Source organism: Meriones unguiculatus, chromosome 3 (genome assembly GCF_030254825.1).
Source record: "Meriones unguiculatus strain TT.TT164.6M chromosome 3, Bangor_MerUng_6.1, whole genome shotgun sequence".
NCBI classification, from domain to species: Eukaryota; Metazoa; Chordata; class Mammalia; order Rodentia; family Muridae; genus Meriones; species Meriones unguiculatus.
This window is the reverse complement of record NC_083351.1, coordinates 156,948,306-156,962,193: the sequence shown is the minus strand read 5'-3', so window position 1 is coordinate 156,962,193 and position 13,888 is coordinate 156,948,306.

Here is a 13,888-nt window from a genome sequence, read left to right as displayed (position 1 = left end):
AAGTATGTATTACCTAATCCACAAGTACATGTTCAAAAAGTGTGGTAAAACTACTACAGTGATTCTTCTCTAGAGCCATCTCTGTCTTGTAAGACTCTGGAACACATGTCCTATTCATCAATAGTATTTTATAACAAATGCTTTTTTTTGTATGTATGAAACCAAAAAATCTAAAATTTAAAAACATATCAACTGGTCAGAGAGATGTGAATTATTCATGTTCAACGTTCAACAACACTTTCACAGATTAATTTATCTCTTAGTTCGTTACTCTGCAGTTGAATTACATTTTCTTGTGTTTTTTTTTTACTTAATCACTTTATCACATGAAAGACATTGATACTTTCTAAAGCAAATACTCAATAATGCTGAATATATAACAAAGATTTAGAAGAACAAGACATTTTTGCATGTGCCTGAGATACCCACTGATTTTATAAATCTTTTCCCCAAATCCCAAATTCCCAGTTTAAAATTTTAAATGTAAATCAATCACATAAGCCTAGCTTTACTAGTCCTCTAGACTTCCTGATTTTGTTTGTACTAAGAGAAAGCAAGAATATGATCTGGTATTGCTGAAGTTTCACTTCCTTTCTTATTTTTCATCATCATCATCATCATTATTTATTACAATTTATTCACTTTGTATCCTGACTTTAGCTCCCTCATCTTCTCCAGGTCCCTTCCTCTTTCTTCTCTATGTCTCTCCCCTAGTCCTCCCATAGGGGAGGTCCTCCTCCCCTACTGTCTGGGAATCTTATCGAAGAAGTGAGAGATAGAAAGACCTGGGGGGACAGAAGCATCACAAAGAGACAAATAGAACCAAAAAATCTGGGCCCACAATGGCCTGCAAAGACTGATGAATAAGCCAAGGACCATTCCTGGAGAGGACCTAGACCCCCTGCACAGATGTTGCCCTGGGACAGCTCAGTCTCCATCGAGGTTCCCTAGTAAGGAGAGCATGGGCAGTCTCTGACATGAACTTGGTTGCCTGCTCTTTGATCACCTCCCCCTGGAAAGGTGGCCTATCTAGGCCACAGAGAAAGTGGATCCAGACAGTCCTGATGAGACCTGTGTTCTATTTTCAACTACAGTTTGGTTATGATGCTTGAAAATTGTGAAGAAAAAAAAAAAAACAATGCCTCAGATTATTTACAAAATGAATGTATGAGTACCTTTCTTGAGAACAAGGAATATCTGTTTCTGAATTGATCAAGAAACAAAGACCTCTACTATGGTGCCATAATGATGCAAGATTTGTATAATATATTAAAAAGAAAATAATCTTGAAAGTTATTTCCTTTGTTTGTGTTCGTTATGTCTCTCCACCAGCTTGGGAAGCTGTGTGGTTTCTCAGAAAAACTAACATTTCAGTTTTGCTCTGTAATTAATCTTCTACTTGGTATACCTTTCCTATATATTATAATTTTCACACTAATCTACTAAATATGTAAACATGTAGGTAGGCAAAGCTTAGGTGTTACCACTGGCATCTACAAAGTAGAAAAAAGGAACATGGTAAAAAAGCTTATCATGCCAAAGATGTGTCTGTTCAATATAAGAAACTGTCCACCTGAGTATGTTCACAATGCCGACAGTCAGAACTTTGGCTGTTTAAGATAGCTTTCGAACCCACCGTTACATTCATGGTAACAGGAAGGGACATTTCCAAAAGAATTTAATTACACTGGTTCACAGTCTAATGACATTGGTTTCTTAAACTATGCTAATTTTGTTCTTGCTGTATGGTCTTTAGTTCTTATACTATGACATTTAGAAATATTATTAAAATTATTCTTTGTATAAATATGTACGAGAATGAGTTAATATGAATGCATTTATTGTAAACTCCGCCATGAATATGCATTGGTGTTGCAGTAAGTTAAGAAATCCAGACTTTTTCTATTTAAGTAGTTTAGCCACTGGCAAGCCCAAGTCTTAACAACACTTCTCACCTTGTGTCTTTGGTCTGTCTCCTGCCTGTCTGTTGTGTGAGTCCGCATTATGCATGTCTTTTGTATTTATCTGAATCTGAGTGTGCCTGACAACTGTTTTGCAGTCTTTTTCTCATTTACTTATTCACTTTACATCCTTGCAACCCCTTTCATCCTTCCCTCCCAGTCCCAACCTCTCCTTACTCCCTTCCCTGCTTCCCTTAAGTTCAGCAAGTTGTATCTGTGTCCCTTTCCCCAGAGGCCTGTCAAGGCAGTCCCGCCAGTGGAAAGTAATTAAAAAGCTAGCAAATGAGTCCCCAATTCCTTTACTAGAGAACCCATGTGAAGCCTAAGTTACCTCTCTGCTACATTTTTGTCAGGTGTCTAAGTCCAGTTGCTGCCTGATCCTTGATTGATGCTTCAGTCTCACAAAGAAGCTAAAACCTTACAATGGAAAAAAGACAGTATCTTCCACAAATGGTGCTGGTCTAACTGGATGTCTACATGTAGAAAATTGCAAATAGATTCATATTTATCTCCCTGCACAAAACTCAAGTCCAAGTGGACCAAAGACCTCAATATAACACCAGATTCACAAAATCTATTAGAAGAGAAAGTGGAGAAGAGCTTAGGACTCATTGGCACAGGAGACAACTTCCTGAAGAGAATACTACCAGCTTAGGCTCTAATTAATAAATCAATAAATGGGACCTCTTAAAACTGAAAGACTCCTTTAAGAAAATAGGCACTCTCAATAGAAAGAAAAGATAATCTACAGATTGGGAAAAGATCTTCATCAATCCTACATCCCCCCAAAAGGCTAATATCCCAAACATATAATGAACTCAAGAAATCAAATGCCAATAAACAAAATAACCTAATTTAAAATTGGGGCTCTGAACTAAACAGAGAATTCTCACCAGAGGAATCTCTACTGGCTGAGAAGCACATAAGGAAATACTCAACTTCCTTAGTCAAAATGGAAATTTACATCAAAACGACTCCAAGATTCAATCTTACACTTATCAGAATGGCTAAGATCAAAATTTAAAATGACAGCACATGCTGGAAAGAATGTGCAGAAAAGGGAACCGAACCCTTCTCCATTGCTGATGGGAGTGTAAGCTAGTACAACCACTTTGGAAATCAATCCAGTGCTTTCTCAGAAAACTGAGAATAAATATTTTGCAATTTGGATATAATTAAATATCAAAGCCGCTGGCTAAGGGGAAAAAAAAAGCCTCAGACATAACAAAGAAATAATGAAAAATCTATTTTTGTAATGAAGTAACAAATAAAAATATAAATGTTCCTTACTTTTTCTATATGCTTGTTTTGTACGATGTTTTTATTTTTATCTTCAGAAAGCTCTGAAAGAAAAACAATAATTTGTTAGTATCTCAGACTTTCAAAGAAAACCATTTTATAAGTGTTTATATTTTGGTTCAACAACTGTGTCTATTCCCATAGTTTTAGTATATTATAATTTTATACTTTACAAACTAAAGAATTAGCTTAGTAAAAATGTAAACAAATTAAAAACATATGGTGCAACTACACCTTAAACATTTCGTTTTTTTGCTACTCATGGACACAACCATGTTTGTGCACACCAGACAAGAATGTCTTGAAAGAAAAAAATGCAGTATAAAAAAAAAACTCTAAGAAAAAAAACTTTTAAAAACAGGACAAAGAGATATAAATACATAATGTCACTCAGTGATATCAACAGCTCCCTGAAATGAAATAGTTTAGTTGTTCTCCTTTAGCAAATACAAAAGTAGACCAGCTTGCCTTGGTTTCTTTGTTTTGATTTGTTAGAGAAGTTTCTTTTCACATAGCTGAAGCCAAATTTTGTCTTTGTATGACAGGCTGGTCTTTAACTTGTGATGATTGTTCCTTACCATGCAGTCTGTATTAGTATGTGACTAAAGAGAGATATGGAAATTTAATCTAGTAAAGATAATTTGCTGTTTTTTTATAACTCATAATTCTGTAGTACTCCAGGCATATCTCCAATTCCATGTTCTCAAATGCCTTCTAAGTTTCTAACAGCTCCAGTATTTTAAGTGTGAATCCATCAATGTTGTGACACATTTCTTTGCGAGAGACCCCATCACACAGTCACTTTCCAAAAGGTTGCAGATAGCAACTGAGTATTCAAAAAAAATCATTCAGAGGTCAATTAAAAAAAAAAAAAAAACTCTAGGAAAGAAAATATTTTTCTATATCTAAAATCTGTGTTCTCAGCTTCCTTTCTAAACATTATAAATCATCTTACAGAGTTTGATTTTTAAACTATGTACTAGAAGTGACGAATTCAATTTCAAATTAACCAAGATGATATTAATTCAAGTGTAATGTCTAATGCCCACACATTTAGTGTATTTCAAATGATGCACACATAATCTCTATTGCTGGTATTATGATAGAGAAAAGATTTGTAAACATAAAATTCTTTTCAATCCAACAAATAACGACAAACAAAATAATTCAGTTTTAAAATGGGGTACAGAGCTAAACAGAAAATTCTCAAGAGAGGAATATTGAATAGCAGAGAAGCACTTAAAGGAATGATCAAACATCCTTAGTCATCAGAAAAATTCAAATCAAAATGGCTCTTAGATTTCACCTGACAGCCATCAGAATGGCCAAGATCAAAAATTCAAGTAATACCACATGCTGGCAAACATGTGGAGAAAGGGGAACCCTCTTCCATTGCTGGTGGGAGTTAAAACTTGAACAACCACTTCGGAAATCATTCCTCTGCTCTCTCAGAAAATTGGGAATCTCTCTACCTTAAGACCCATTTAATTTATTTTTTTTCATTTCTTTTTTTTTAATTTTTATTTTTAGTTACATTTTATTAACTCTGTATTCCAGCTGTATCCCACTCCCTCATTCCCTCTCAATCCCACCCTCCCTCCCTCAGCTTCTCCCTGCCCCTTACAAGTCCACTGATTGGGGAGGACCTCCTCCCCTGTCATCTGACCCTGTTTTATCAGGTATCTTCAGGACTGGATACAAAGTCCTCCTCTGTGGCCTAGCAGGACTATTCCTCCCTTGGGGGGTCGGGAGGTCAAAGAGCCAGCCATTCAGTTCCTGTCAGAAATAGTCCCTGTTTCCCTTACTATGGGAAACCAATTAGTTACTGAGCTACCATGGGCAACATCCGAGCAGAGGTTCTAGGTTATATCCATACATGGTCCTTGGTAGAGTATCAGTCTCAGAAAAGTTAAAGAACTGGAAAATAAAGACATGCCCACTTATAGTGAGACCTGGAGAGGACAGGATAACCACATGGAGAGCAACGGAACCAAAATATCTGGGCACAGGGCTATTTTCTAAGACTGATATTCCAACCAAAGACCACTGTTGGATATAACCTAGAACCCCTGCTCAGATGTAGCCCATGGCAGCTCAGTATCCAAGTGGTGTCCTAGTAAGGGAACAGGGAATGCCTCTGACATGAATTCAGTGGCTGGCTCTTTGTCTGCCTCCCCCTGATGGAGGAGCAGCCTTGCTAGGCCACAGAGGAGGACAATGCAGCCAGTTTTGATGAGACCTGACTAGGGTCAGATGGAAGGAAAGGAACACCTCCCATATCTGTGGACTTGGAGAAGGGAATAGGAGATGAGGGAGGGAGAGTAGGATTGGGAGGGGATAAGGAAGGGGACTACAGCTGGGATACAAAGTTAATAAAACTTAATTAATATAAAAAATAAAATTTTAATTAAAAAAAAAGACTCATCTATATCACCCCTGGACATATACCCAAAAGATGTTCCACCATACAACAAAGGTACTTGCTCAGCTATGTTCATAGCAGCTTGTTGGTATAATGTTCTTTTGAAATGTATACAACTTACCCTGGTTCATTCAAATGCTGATTTCTCCTCTGAACTCTCTGGTTTCAATCCGGATATTGCATTGTAATACTCATTCTAAGCATCCTGTCTTAACTCTTGTGTAAACAAGAAAAAATAAAGTAACTAGACACAATGTTGAGCAGGGAGGAGCCAGAGGACAAGAAAGAGGGGAGGAGCTAGAGGGCAGGAAATGAGTGGGAAGAGAAGTGGCTAGGAGAGAGCTAGGAAAGAGAGCTGGAGGAGAGATCTGGGGACAACATGGAGAGATGAACAGGACCTAAGATTTCACAAAAAGCAAGTATAATGTGGGAAATCTAAATGTTAGGAAACTATGAGGGCTTGGAGGTTTAGGAGGGAGTAAATATTGCCCAGCATTGTGTTCTAGGTTAACTAAATAAACCCAGTCTCTATGTGGTGATTTGGTTATATTTGCTAAATATTAATCTCCGTCAACAACAGCAGCTTTATTCATAATAGCCAGAAACTGGAAACAACCTCTATGTCTCTCAACCAAAGAATGTATAATGAAAGTGTGGTACATTTCCACAATGGAATACTACTCAGCTATTAAAAACAATGCAATGACGAAATTTGCAGGCAAATAGATGGGACTAGAAAACATCATCATGAGTGAGGTAAGCCAGACTCAGAAAGACACACATGGCCTGTACTTACTTATAAAGCAGGGTTTAGCCATTTAGTACAGGACAACCATACTTCAATTCACAGACCCCCCAAAAAATAAGTAACAAGGTGAACACAAGGTAGTATGCTTAAAATCTCGTTCCAAAGGTGAAATAGCTTAGACAGGGGAAGTGGTTGAAGAGAGGGAATAAGGTAGGATAGGGAGTGCAGAGAAAAATGAGGGTGGTGATCAGACCTGGGGAGAACAGGATCAGGAGGACAGAGAGCTTGCAGAGAGAAGAGAAGCCTTGGGCAGAAGCATCTCTGTGACAAGCTGGAGTCCTAAGACAGGGTAGGGTTTTAGGAGGATAGGGGGTGACTTTAGCAGAGAATCCTAGAAGCAGGGGTCATGGGGGCTGGAAGAGGACATCCTCTAACTAGACAGGAGGGAGGGGAACACTCACCCACAAAAACTTCGACCCAAATTTTACTCTGACTATAAGATTGCAGGGATAAAGATAGAGCCTAGTTTGAAGAAATGTTCAGCCAATGCCTGGCCCAACCTGAGACTCAGCCCATTGGAGAGATGCAACGCCTGACGCTAGTAATGATATTGTGCCGTATTTACAGACAGGAGCCTAGCATAGCTGTCTTTTTAGAGGCTCCACCCAGCAAGAATGAAAATGGATGCTGAGATTCAAGGACAAAGATTGGGTGGAACACAAGGAGCCTTGTGGAAGAGTTGGGGGAAGGATAGAAGGGCCTGGAGGTGACAGGAGCTCCACAAGAAGACCAACAGAGCCAACTAACCAGGGCCCAGAGTGGCTTGTGGAGAATGAAGCACCCAACCGAAGAGCATGGACTAGACCTAGGCCTCCTACACTGATGTAGCCAAGGGGCAGCTGGGGCTCCATGTGGGTACCCTAGTAAGGAAGGTGGAAGGCTCTCTAAAACCTGGACTCTGTTGCCTGCTTTTTAGTGCCTTCCACATGCCTTGCCAGACAACAAGGTAATAGGATGCATTTAGTCCTGATGAAAGTTGATAAGCTGGAGTGGGTTGATAAGGGGAAACTCCCCCTTTTGAAGGAATACGGGAGGGGGAGGGCTAAAGAAGGACGAAGGGTGGGGCCAGGAAAGGGTGACAGAGGGGGCTACAATTGGGATATAAAGTGAATAAATAAATAAAGTAAAATTGTTTTTAGTTTGTAAACCATGCGAAATTGTTCCAATCTTGAATGCCACCTGTAATCTAAGTTACCCCAGGTGGTCATCTTTCTGATTCAGTTGGGCTATTCTTAAATACCAATTATAGAGCCTGTCTGTGGTGGCACATGCTTTAAATCCCAGCACTTGATAGACAGAAGCAGTTGGATTTCTGGGAGTTAGAAGTCAGCCTGCTCCACAGAGCAAGTTACAGGATAACCAAGGCTACATAGAAAAACGGAGTTTCAAAAAGAAAAGAAAACAAACACAAAAATCCTGATAATTGCTGTAAAGTCATTCAATGCCTTGCTCAGCTTTGCTTACAAGATAATGAGTCAGAAGATCAGCATGCTAACTGCTAAATTCTGCTTTTGTATGAAAGGATCGCTTGGATAGTTGAGGCATCTGGTGATATGTTACAAAATCAAGCACAGCTTGCATGTAGACAGGCTATGCGTTAACTTGGCACCAGAAAATAGTAACTTTGTGTGTTTTGTCTTTAAAATATTTGGATTAACTATAGTAGAGGCCTTCCAAAAAGAGTGCTCTGGTTTGGTCCTCGCCAGTTTTGTTGTTTTAAAAAAGAAGCCTCTATTACCAAATGTAAACTCAAGTCAGACTTGTGACTTGCTGAATGACCACAGACTTATAACAGGATTAATTGTTACTCTAAAATATCACCATTAATTAGGTAATGAAGCAAAGTAAAGAAAAGTAATAGACACAAAATCCAAATTTTGGTAGCTCAGGCTGGATTTGAATTTATGGAGGGAGATCTTGCCTCAGCTTCCTGATGCATTTATTACAGGTATGTATAATCACAGTGTACACACCAATAGTCTAATAAAACTTTTTTTCCTGAAAAGATGCAATGTACCTTGTGTATTTACCCAAGACAGGGTGCCCATGGCAAACCTAAGTACCGAAAGCACCAAAATCCAACTTCTTGAACCAATAATTTTTTTTACTTTTAATTAAATTTTAATTTTTTATATTAATTACATTTATTAACTTTGTATCCCAGCTTTGTAGCCCCCTCCCACATTCCCTCCTAATCTCACCCTCGCTCGTCTTGGTTGGAGTATTAGTCTCAAAAAAGACCCTGTGCCCAGATATTCTGGTTCTGTTGCTCTCCTTGTGGAGAACCTATGCTCTCCAGGTCCGACTATCTCCAATAAATTTTATTGGAGTGACTTACAGAGATATTTATGAGGGGTTACTTCCAAGAGCAGAAATTACTCAAAGGCAGCTTCATTACCAAAGCCCACCCCAGCATGAGTAACTGCTCACAAAGCTGGGAACCTGGAGCACACTGGACAGCCTGCAGGAAGTTAAAAGGGTTGGAGAGAGCCCTTTTCAGGTGTCTCAGTTGGTCTAAATTTCTTCCAGGCAGTTCACCTGGGCTTCTGCTTCTCAGACAGCTACTCTGGTCTTAGAGTCTTCTTTGCTGCCCACCTTCTATTCCTCTGAAGGTGAAGTCTCAGCTTTCATTGCTTACTCTGGCAGGAAAGGGTCTAGTGATTCCAGTCAGTTTCAGGGATTTCCTGAAGCTATTTCAAGTTGTTTGATTTCTTGTTTAAAGAGATTTCCTGTAGGGTAGGATGTTTCAGTATTGGAAGAAACTGTTATACAACAACAGGACACCTTTTTTATTGTTGTTACTTTTTCCTAACTTCTAGATACTCCAAATCTCTTCATAGCCATCATGTGCTTATTCTACCTTCAAATAAACTCGGCTGAGATATGAGCAAATAGCAAAACATGGAGCCAAATTAAAATACCTAATAGAGCCCTTTCAGTCATTTTTTCTATTTCAGGTTCCCAAAAGAATAAAAACTTTTAGCAACAAAATCAGTTTAAAAGAGGATTTTTTTTTAAATTTCAATATAAAAACTTCTTGTAACTTATTCTTTTCCCCCTCTTTTATAGTAGTTTATACAGTTTTAGTTTCTTCTAGAATCACAAACATATATTTTAAAATCTCTTATGCAAATATCCTATTTTACAGCAGCTCATAATCAAATAATACTCCAAATGTAAATTTTCTCTGACTACCATACTATATATTCTAACCAAGGCATTTCTTAAAGGTAGGGATTAAGATTTAATAATTTTTAATGTGTACTTGAATGCAATGATTGTAGAACACGATGTGCCTACAGACACCATAGGCATGAGAACTCAAGGTTCCATATTTTCTTTTGTATTGGTAATGTAGGTCCTAACAAGAATCCTGTGGTATTAGTTTCAATTATATAACAGTAAAAATCATAATTATTATTATTTACATTTTAAAAAGTCTCATATACAGCCAGGGCTAGCTTCAAACTTTCTGTAATGCTGAAGCTAGTTCTGACTCAGCCTTTCTAGAGATAGGGTTACAGGTGCAAACCACTGTGATATATATATATATATATATATCTGATATATATTTTTGACAACTATTGCTTTAAAATATTTAAAATACATCTATCTTTTAATAGGAACTTGGTGACATGATCCCTTCCATCTGTTTGAATTCCTTTCATACAAGAATCTCAATCTGGATAAGTACAACAAGCCATTGAGAAATGCTGAGGAAAGCAAATGGTTTTGTGCTCAGATAGCTATAAAAATATTGCATGTGGGAAATGTTAAAGTAAGTAAAGCTGAACATCACATTTTTTATTTGTGAATAAGGCCTCTAAGAGTCGGATGTTATCAGTACAACTTTCAGCATTCTATCAGTCTCACAGTGTAAACCCAGTGTAACATCAGCTGGAAGGCATCCAGAAGAAATCACATGATAATACTGAAAGCCTGTGAACATGAAGAGACCAATTATTCTTTTTCCTAGCGCTTTAGTCCCTCAGAAATCTACTTCAAGAGACCAATGTTTCTCAGCCAAATAATTATTTCCCACGACGACCTTCATCTTTAGTTTCCTTCACCTTTTAATCCTATCAAAATGAGGACCATGCATTCAACATATAAACTAATAGAAGAAGCAATCAGTCTGTACTGTCCTGGTTTCAATGTAAAATGACCTCCATAGGCTCTTGTGTCTGACCTATGGTCTCCTCCATGCTTGCTATTTGATACAATTATGAAACTTTTAGGAGAGGAAGCCTTAGTGGAGGAATCATGTCCCTGGCAATGGGCTTTGCTATTTTATAGCCTGAGCTATATCCTGTGCTCTCTGTACTTTCTGTGTAGTGATGAAATGTGATCAGTCAACTTCTTGGTTTCAGTGGTTTTCTCACTCTCTAGCTGACATCATTTAAATAAAGCTCTTGTCTTAGTGGTAGACTGTTGTGTCACAACAGTAGCAAAGTAACTGCTATGATATTAAAACCACTGAAATAACATAATGAGTTTCAGTTTAAAACACCCATGAAAGAAAACATGTTTCATGAGAGATATATTAAAAACTTATTTCAAAGAATATCCCCAGAGATGAGAAAGAAAACATTAAAAACCATGCAGTTAATTATTGTAGATATTCTTAAACATTGAACAGACAAAAGTAAGGCAACTTCTCAGCTTGTTTATTTAATTTTTTTTGAGTTTCATTCATCAAAATTTAAAAGCAATTCTTATGAAATTCTATGTTTTAGAAATTTATATAAGTGTGTACCTTAGAGTGCTCGTGTGAGTTGTGTATTTAATTTAAAATTACATGTACTCAGTTGATAAGTAAAAAAGAAATCAACGTTTGTATCTTTCTCTTAATTGTTTATTTATTCTGGTACAACTCCAATCTAAACATCATCCTTACAATTGTAGATACCTGGAAATAGGGTAAAACTCCGAACTACAAGGAAAAACATCTATTAAAGTTCAAATAAGGTTTCTTGAAAGACTAATTGTTGGATTTTCTTTATGATATAAAATGGGATTTGTAACCCAGGTATGGTGGTGCATGCCTGTAATCCCAGCACTCAGGGAGGCAGGGGGCTCCCTGTGAGCTCAAGGCCAGCCTGTCTACAAGGCAAGTCCATGATAGCCAAGGATACAAAAGAAAACCCTGTCTCAAAAAAAAAAACAAACAAATGAAGAAAAAATAATCAATATTTTGAAGATGAAATTACTTTCCTCAAAAATTCCTGTATGGTACTTGTTCATTTGAGTAAAACCATATAATTATAGTAATAATTTTCCTTGGTTTTCTGTCATAAGAAGTCTAAAATCAGACTTCTGAAATGCTTTTCCAATGTGATTAAAATAGTATCAATTTCTCTAACAAGGCAGTAAAGGAATATATGTGTCAAATTGGCAATATAAGCTCTCTTCAGATGGAAACTGCTCACAAAGCAAAACAATAGTTTCCTACAAAGAAATCATTCACTGGGTATAGAAGCTTCACGTAAGGCCAGACCCCAAAAAGGCCAGTTCAAAACAAACACAATGGTATTTATAGGGGTTTGCTTTTGTTTTTCTACTCTAATAAAGCTTTGTCTGGGCATCTTTTTGTTACCTTACTTGTCTTTTGCATATATTATTGTTTCATGAGTTCTTGCTTGTGCTTTGGGTTTTCTATGTGGGTGTGTGTCTTTGCATGTGTACATAATTCTTTTCCTTTTCCTATTTTTCTCTCTATTTCTCTCTTTGTTGGTTTTGTTGTTGTTTGCCTGATTGTTTTTTAAAGATAAAGAAAGAAGGCATAGAATTGGGTGAGTGTGGACCTGGAGAGGATTTGAGGAGAGGTAAAGAGCAAAACTTGGTGGAAATATATATATATTATTAATATATTAATATACTATCTATTCTTAATATATACAAATATATAATATTATATAATAATATTACATATCATATATTAATATATTATTAATATATAATAAACAATATATAATTCTATAATATATAATATTATATAATATATAATATTATTATATAACATATATATTTTAAGAAACTCTATTTTCAGCTGGGCATGGTGGCACATGCTTTCAATAATAGCACTCGGGGAGGCAGAGGCAGGCAAATCTCTGTGCCTTCGAGGACAGCCTAGTCCAAAACAGTCAAGGCCAAGGCTACACAGAGAAGCCCTCTCTCAGAAAAAAAAAAGTCTCTTCCAAAAACACACTGTAAGAAAATAAGTATAAAAGTAAAAAAAAAATAAGAAAAAGTAATTTTACCTTTCTTGAATTTATTGTTAAACACTATCATAAAATTACAGTGCCTTTAACACAGAATTTTCTCTTTTCTTTTTTTTTTTTTGTCCATGTTTTCTAGGAATTCTTTTTTCAACCATATTTAAATCTTGTTTAATTACAAATTAACCTGTTGTACATATTTATATTCATCATCTGTTTTTTTTCAGCATACTAAACTACAATGACCATGAACTTAAATAAAATGTTTGTAAAAGACAAAAATAATGCAAAATATCTTTACATTTTTTTCCAGCAATGTTATGAAAACCACATTAACTAACTAGAATAAGTGAGAAGACAAAAACTAACTGTGATCCTTTCTTAACACAAGCTACCCTTTTACCAGGTCTACATTTGAGCTTCTATGTCCTCATTATGTGTTTAATTTCAAGTGAACCTTTATGTGTTTAACTATTATGATACCTTTAGAATGAATTTAAATAGTGTAAATTGTAACTACCAATTGTATTTAAATATGTGTAATTATTTTTGGATCACACTTTAATGTTTTAGTATATATTCCTCACAAGAAAACACAATTGTATTCTCACTTGGTCTCCTCTTTCAGGGGATTTGAGTGTGTATCAGTACATCATAATAAAACTTAGATTTTAAAAGTCTGATTTAAACTAAAAGTTGAAAGGTCACCTGTCGAGACAGCTTCCATTCACTTTTATCTGTCAATTTTATGCTTAATGTATCGGACATGTAACAGCTGAGGCAGATAATGCTTCACAATTTTCAAGCTGTCACATCGCATGAGCAGAGAAATGACTCATTGTGTCCTGCCACTGCTCAAATGCAAACTTAGCAAATTAAATGCTCAATAATGTATTCACTCTTGAATTACTAAAAGTGGCTTTTGTAACTGTAAATATAATTTTCCTTTCTGAGAACTCTGCCATATCATTCAAAACCTCACACTGGTGTGTAGGTTTAAGCCAAGTCATGATACACTTGGAGCAGTTTGGATTTGGTTTATGAGAGGAACAGCTGGTTCTCTGTAGTATTCACTGTAACTTTAACAGACACGAACAGCTATAGGATGCTAATCCTAAATGAAAGAGAAGCTCTGGGTCTGCCTATGGATAGAATTACAAACTTTCTGGGAGTGCCTCAG